Here is a 5000-nt window from a genome sequence, read left to right on the forward strand (position 1 = left end):
CCTTCATGGTCGCAGTGGCACTTGGTTGACGTGTTCATCTCCTTTTAACGTTCGTAAGAATGTGCTCTCATGACTCCTAAAAGTAAAATATCAGTTAGAGGCACGTGACCGTGTCTTAGGCCAAAAAGGCATTGTCAGAAGTGGGATTTGAACCCACGCCTCCATCTGGAGACCAGAACACCCAAGTATGGGGAGAAACTACTCTTGAGTCTGGCGCCTTAGACCACTCGGCCATCCTGACAAACACAGCTTGCTTACCTTTTCCTCTTCCCCTTGGGAACACTATAAATGTTAAATATCCCTTTGTTATAGTCGGAGGATGAAGAATATCAATGTTTGTTGATGAGAAAGAGAAACAGCAATCTCTTTTTTTTTCAGAAGTGGGAGATCAGTGATAAGTGGAAATCATCTTTTACACATTGTAGTTCATCTTGGATCGCTTTAAAGTGGTTCGAAATCCTTAACGCAGGCCAACCAAACAAGACCGCGTGGCCTAATGGATAAGGCGTCTGACTTCGAATCAGAAGATTGAGGGTTCGAGTCCCTTCGTGGTCGCATTTGGTTGACGTGTTTATCTCCTTTTAACGTTCGTAAGAAAGTGCTCTCATGACTCCTAAAAGTAAAATGTCAGTTAGAGGCACGTGACCGTGTCTTAGGCCAAAAACGCATTGTCAGAAGTGGGATTTGAACCCACGCCTCCATCTGGAGACCAGAACACCCAAGTATGGGGAAGAAACTACTCTTGAGTCTGGCGCCTTAGACCACTTGGCCATCCTGACAAACACAGCTTCCTTACCTTTTCCTCTTCCCCCTTGGGAACACTAAAAATGTTAAATCTACCTTTGTTATAGTCGGAGGATGAAGAATATCAATGTTTGTTGATTAGAGAGAGAAACAGCAATCTTTTTTTTTTCAGAGTTGGGAGATCAGTGATAAATGGAAATCATCTTTTACACATTGTAGTTCATCTTGGATCGCTTTAAAGTGGTTCGAAATCCTTAACGCAGGCCAACCAAACAAGACCGCATGGCCTAATGGATAAGGCGTCTGACTTCGGATCAGAAGATTGAGGGTTCGAGTCCCTTCGTGGTCGCAGTGGCACTTGGTTGACGTGTTCATCTCCTTTTAACGTTCGTAAGAATGTGCTCTCATGACTCCTAAAAGTAAAATATCAGTTAGAGGCACGTGACCGTGTCTTAGGCCAAAAACGCATTGTCAGAAGTGGGATTTGAACCCACGCCTCCATCTGGAGACCAAAACACCCAAGTATGGGGAAGAAACTACTCTTGAGTCTGGCGCCTTAGACCACTCGGCCATCCTGACAAACACAGCTACCGTATCTTTTCCTCTTCCCCCTTGGGAACACTAAAAATGTTAAATATCCCTTTGTTATTGTCGGAGAATGAAGAATATCAATGTTTGTTGATTAGAGAGAGAAACAGCAATCTTTGTTTTTTTTCAGAAGTGGGAGATCAGTGATAAGTGGAAATCATCTTTTACACATTGTAATTAATCTTGGATAGTTTTAAAGTAGTTCGGAATCCTTAACACGGGCCGACCAGTCAGGACCGTGTGGCCTAATGGATAAGGCGTCTGACTTCGGATCAGAAGATTGAGGGTTTGAGTCCCTTCGTGGTCGCAGTGGCACTTGGTTGACGTGTTCATCTCCTTTTAACGTTCGTAAGAATGTGCTCTCATGACTCCTAAAAGTAAAATATCAGTTAGAGGCATGTGACCGTGTCTTAGGCCAAAAACGCATTGTCAGAAGTGGGATTTGAACCCACGCCTCCATCTGGAGACCAGAACACCCAAGTATGGGGAAGAAACTACTCTTGAGAATGGCGCCTTAGACCACTCAGCCATCCTGACAAACACAGCTTCCTTACCTTTTCCTCTTCCCCCTTGGGAACACTATAAATGTAAAATATCCCTTTGTTATAGTCGGAGGATGAAGAATATCAATGTTTGTTGATTAGAGAGAGAAACAGCAATCTCTTTTTTTTTCAGAAGTGGGAGATCAGTGATAAATGGAAATCATCTTTTACACATTGTAGTTCATCTTGGATCGCTTTAAAGTGGTTCGAAATCCTTAACGCAGGCCAACCAAACAAGACCGTGTGGCCTAATGGATAAGGCGTCTGACTTCGAATCAGAAGATTGAGGGTTCGAGTCACTTGTGGTCGCATTTGGTTGACTTGTTCATTTCCTCTTTTAACGTTCGTAAGAATGTGCTCTCATGACTCCTAAAAGTAGAATATCAGTTAGAGGCACGTGACCGTGTCTTAGGCCAAAAACGCATTGTCAGAAGTGGGATTTGAACCCACGCCTCCATCTGAAGACCAGAACACCCAAGTATGGGGAAGAAACTACTCTTGAGTCTGGCGCCTTAGACCACTCGGCCATCCTCACAAACACAGCCACCGTACCTTTTCCTCTTCCCCCTTGGGAACACTAAAAATGTTAAATATCCCTTTGTTATTGTCGGAGAATGAAGAATATCAATGTTTGTTGATTAGAGAGAGAAACAGCAATCTTTTTTTTTTTCAGAAGTGGGAGATCAGTGATAAGTGGAAATCATCTTTTACACATTGTAATTAATCTTGGATAGTTTTAAAGTAATTCGGACTCCTTAACATGAGCCAACCAGTCAGGACCGTGTGGCCTAATGGATAAGGCGTCTGACTTCGGATCAGAAGATTGAGGGTTTGAGTCCCTTCGTGGTCGCAGTGGCACTTGGTTGACGTGTTCATCTCCTTTTAACGTTCGTAAGAATGTGCTCTCATGACTCCTAAAAGTAAAATATCAGTTAGAGGCACGTGACCGTGTCTTAGGCCAAAAACGCATTGTCAGAAGTGGGATTTGAACCCACGCCTCCATCTGGAGACCAGAACACCCAAGTATGGGGAAGAAACTACTCTTGAGTTTGGCACCTTAGACCACTCGGCCATCCTGACTAACACAGCTACCGTATCTTTTCCTCTTCCCCCTTGGGAACACTAAAAATTTTAAATATCCCTTTGTTATTGTCGGAGAATGAGGAATATCAATGTTTGTTGATTAGAGAGAGAAACAGCAATCTTTTTTTTTTTTCAGAAGTGGGAGATCAGTGATAAGTGGAAATCATCTTTTACACATTGTAATTAATCTTGGATAGTTTTAAAGTAGTTCGGAATCCTTAACACGGGCCAACCAGTCAGGACCGTGTGGCCTAATGGATAAGGTGTCTGACTTCGGATCAGAAGATTGAGGGTTCGAGTCCCTTCGTGGTCGCAGTGGCACTTGGTTGACGTGTTCATCTCCTTTTAACGTTCGTAAGAATGTGCTCTCATGACTCCTAAAAGTAAAATATCAGTTAGAGGCACGTGACCGTGTCTTAGGCCAAAAACACATTGTCAGAAGTGGGATTTGAACCCACGCCTCCATCTGGAGACCAGAACACCCAAGTATGGGGAAGAAACTACTCTTGAGTCTGGCGCCTTAGACCACTCGGCCATCCTGACAAACACAGCTTCCTTACCTTTTCCTCTTCCCCCTTGGGAACACTATAAATGTTAAATATCCCTTTGTTATAGTCGGAGGATGAAGAATATCAATGTTTGTTGATTAGAGAGAGAAACAGCAATCTCTTTTTTTTTCAGAAGTGGGAGATCAGTGATAAGTGGAAATCATCTTTTACACATTGTAGTTCATCTTGGATCGCTTTAAAGTGGTTCGAAATCCTTAACGCAGGCCAACCAAACAAGACCGTGTGGCCTAATGGATAAGGCGTCTGACTTCGAATCAGAAGATTGAGGGTTCGAGTCCCTTCGTGGTCGCATTTGGTTGACGTGTTCATCTCTTTTTAACGTTCGTAAGAATGTGCTCTCATGACTCCTAAAAGTAAAATGTCAGTTAGAGGCACGTGACCGTGTCTTAGGCCAAAAACGCATTGTCAGAAGTGGGATTTGAACCCACGCCTCCATCTGGAGACCAGAACACCCAAGTATGGGGAAGAAACTACTCTTGAGTGTGGCGCCTTAGACCACTCGGCCATCCTGACAAACACAGCTTCTTTACCTTTTCCTCTTCCCCCTTGGGAACACTAAAAATGTTAAATATACCTTTGGTATAGTCGGAGGATGAAGAATATCAATGTTTGTTGATTAGAGAGAGAAACAGCAATCTTTTTTTTTTTCAGAGTTGGGAGATCAGTGATAAATGGAAATCATCTTTTACACATTGTAGTTCATCTTGGATCGCTTTAAAGTGGTTCGAAATCCTAAACGCAGGCCAACCAAACAAGACCGCGTGGCCTAATGGATAAGGCGTCTGACTTTGGATCAGAAGATTGAGGGTTCGAGTCCCTTCGTGGTCGCATTTGGTTGACTTGTTCATTTCCTCTTTTAACGTTCGTAAGAATGTGCTCTCATGACTCCTAAAAGTAGAATATCAGTTAGAGGCACGTGACCGTGTCTTAGGCCAAAAACGCATTGTCAGAAGTGGGATTTGAACCCACGCCTCCATCTGAAGACCAGAACACCCAAGTATGGGGAAGAAACTACTCTTGAGTCTGGCGCCTTAGACCACTCGGCCATCCTCACAAACACAGCCACCGTACCTTTTCCTCTTCCCCCTTGGGAACACTAAAAATGTTAAATATCCCTTTGTTATTGTCGGAGAATGAAGAATATCAATGTTTGTTGATTAGAGAGAGAAACAGCAATCTTTTTTTTTTCAGAAGTGGGAGATCAGTGATAAGTGGAAATCATCTTTTACACATTGTAATTAATCTTGGATAGTGTTAAAGTAGTTAGGAATCCTTAACATGAGCCAACCAGTCAGGACCGTGTGGCCTAATGGATAAGGCGTCTGACTTCGGATCAGAAGATTGAGGGTTTGAGTCCCTTCGTGGTCGCAGTGGCACTTGGTTGACGTGTTCATCTCCTTTTAACGTTCGTAAGAATGTGCTCTCATGACTCCTAAAAGTAAAATATCAGTTAGAGGCACGTGACCGTGTCTTA

The 5000-nt window shown here is 43.2% G+C and overlaps 12 non-coding genes across 12 annotated transcripts; 8 read left to right on the plus strand and 4 right to left on the minus strand.

The window, feature by feature from the left end:
- Positions 1-132: 132 nt before the first annotated feature.
- Positions 133-241, minus strand: TRNAL-CAA (transfer RNA leucine (anticodon CAA)). The gene is made up of 2 exons: positions 204-241; positions 133-178 (listed from the first exon to the last, which is right to left on the minus strand). It is a non-coding gene; the product is annotated as a tRNA-Leu (tRNA).
- Positions 242-482: 241 nt separating this feature from the next.
- Positions 483-555, plus strand: TRNAR-UCG (transfer RNA arginine (anticodon UCG)). The gene has a single exon. It is a non-coding gene; the product is annotated as a tRNA-Arg (tRNA).
- Positions 556-669: 114 nt separating this feature from the next.
- On the minus strand, positions 670-779 carry TRNAL-CAA (transfer RNA leucine (anticodon CAA)). Its single transcript has 2 exons — positions 742-779; positions 670-715 (listed from the first exon to the last, which is right to left on the minus strand). It is a non-coding gene; the product is annotated as a tRNA-Leu (tRNA).
- A 241-nt stretch (positions 780-1020) lies between these two features.
- On the plus strand, positions 1021-1093 carry TRNAR-UCG (transfer RNA arginine (anticodon UCG)). Its single transcript has one exon. It is a non-coding gene; the product is annotated as a tRNA-Arg (tRNA).
- A 120-nt stretch (positions 1094-1213) lies between these two features.
- TRNAL-CAA (transfer RNA leucine (anticodon CAA)) lies at positions 1214-1323 on the minus strand. Its single transcript has 2 exons — positions 1286-1323; positions 1214-1259 (listed from the first exon to the last, which is right to left on the minus strand). It is a non-coding gene; the product is annotated as a tRNA-Leu (tRNA).
- Positions 1324-1566: 243 nt separating this feature from the next.
- On the plus strand, positions 1567-1639 carry TRNAR-UCG (transfer RNA arginine (anticodon UCG)). Its single transcript has one exon. It is a non-coding gene; the product is annotated as a tRNA-Arg (tRNA).
- A 1012-nt stretch (positions 1640-2651) lies between these two features.
- Positions 2652-2724, plus strand: TRNAR-UCG (transfer RNA arginine (anticodon UCG)). Its single transcript has one exon. It is a non-coding gene; the product is annotated as a tRNA-Arg (tRNA).
- Positions 2725-3197: 473 nt separating this feature from the next.
- On the plus strand, positions 3198-3270 carry TRNAR-UCG (transfer RNA arginine (anticodon UCG)). The gene has a single exon. It is a non-coding gene; the product is annotated as a tRNA-Arg (tRNA).
- Positions 3271-3390: 120 nt separating this feature from the next.
- On the minus strand, positions 3391-3500 carry TRNAL-CAA (transfer RNA leucine (anticodon CAA)). Its single transcript has 2 exons — positions 3463-3500; positions 3391-3436 (listed from the first exon to the last, which is right to left on the minus strand). It is a non-coding gene; the product is annotated as a tRNA-Leu (tRNA).
- Positions 3501-3742: 242 nt separating this feature from the next.
- Positions 3743-3815, plus strand: TRNAR-UCG (transfer RNA arginine (anticodon UCG)). Its single transcript has one exon. It is a non-coding gene; the product is annotated as a tRNA-Arg (tRNA).
- A 466-nt stretch (positions 3816-4281) lies between these two features.
- Positions 4282-4354, plus strand: TRNAQ-UUG (transfer RNA glutamine (anticodon UUG)). The gene has a single exon. It is a non-coding gene; the product is annotated as a tRNA-Gln (tRNA).
- A 467-nt stretch (positions 4355-4821) lies between these two features.
- TRNAR-UCG (transfer RNA arginine (anticodon UCG)) lies at positions 4822-4894 on the plus strand. Its single transcript has one exon. It is a non-coding gene; the product is annotated as a tRNA-Arg (tRNA).
- The last annotated feature ends 106 nt before the right edge of the window (positions 4895-5000 follow it).

Source organism: Hyla sarda, chromosome 9 (assembly GCF_029499605.1).
Source record: "Hyla sarda isolate aHylSar1 chromosome 9, aHylSar1.hap1, whole genome shotgun sequence".
NCBI classification, from domain to species: Eukaryota; Metazoa; Chordata; class Amphibia; order Anura; family Hylidae; genus Hyla; species Hyla sarda.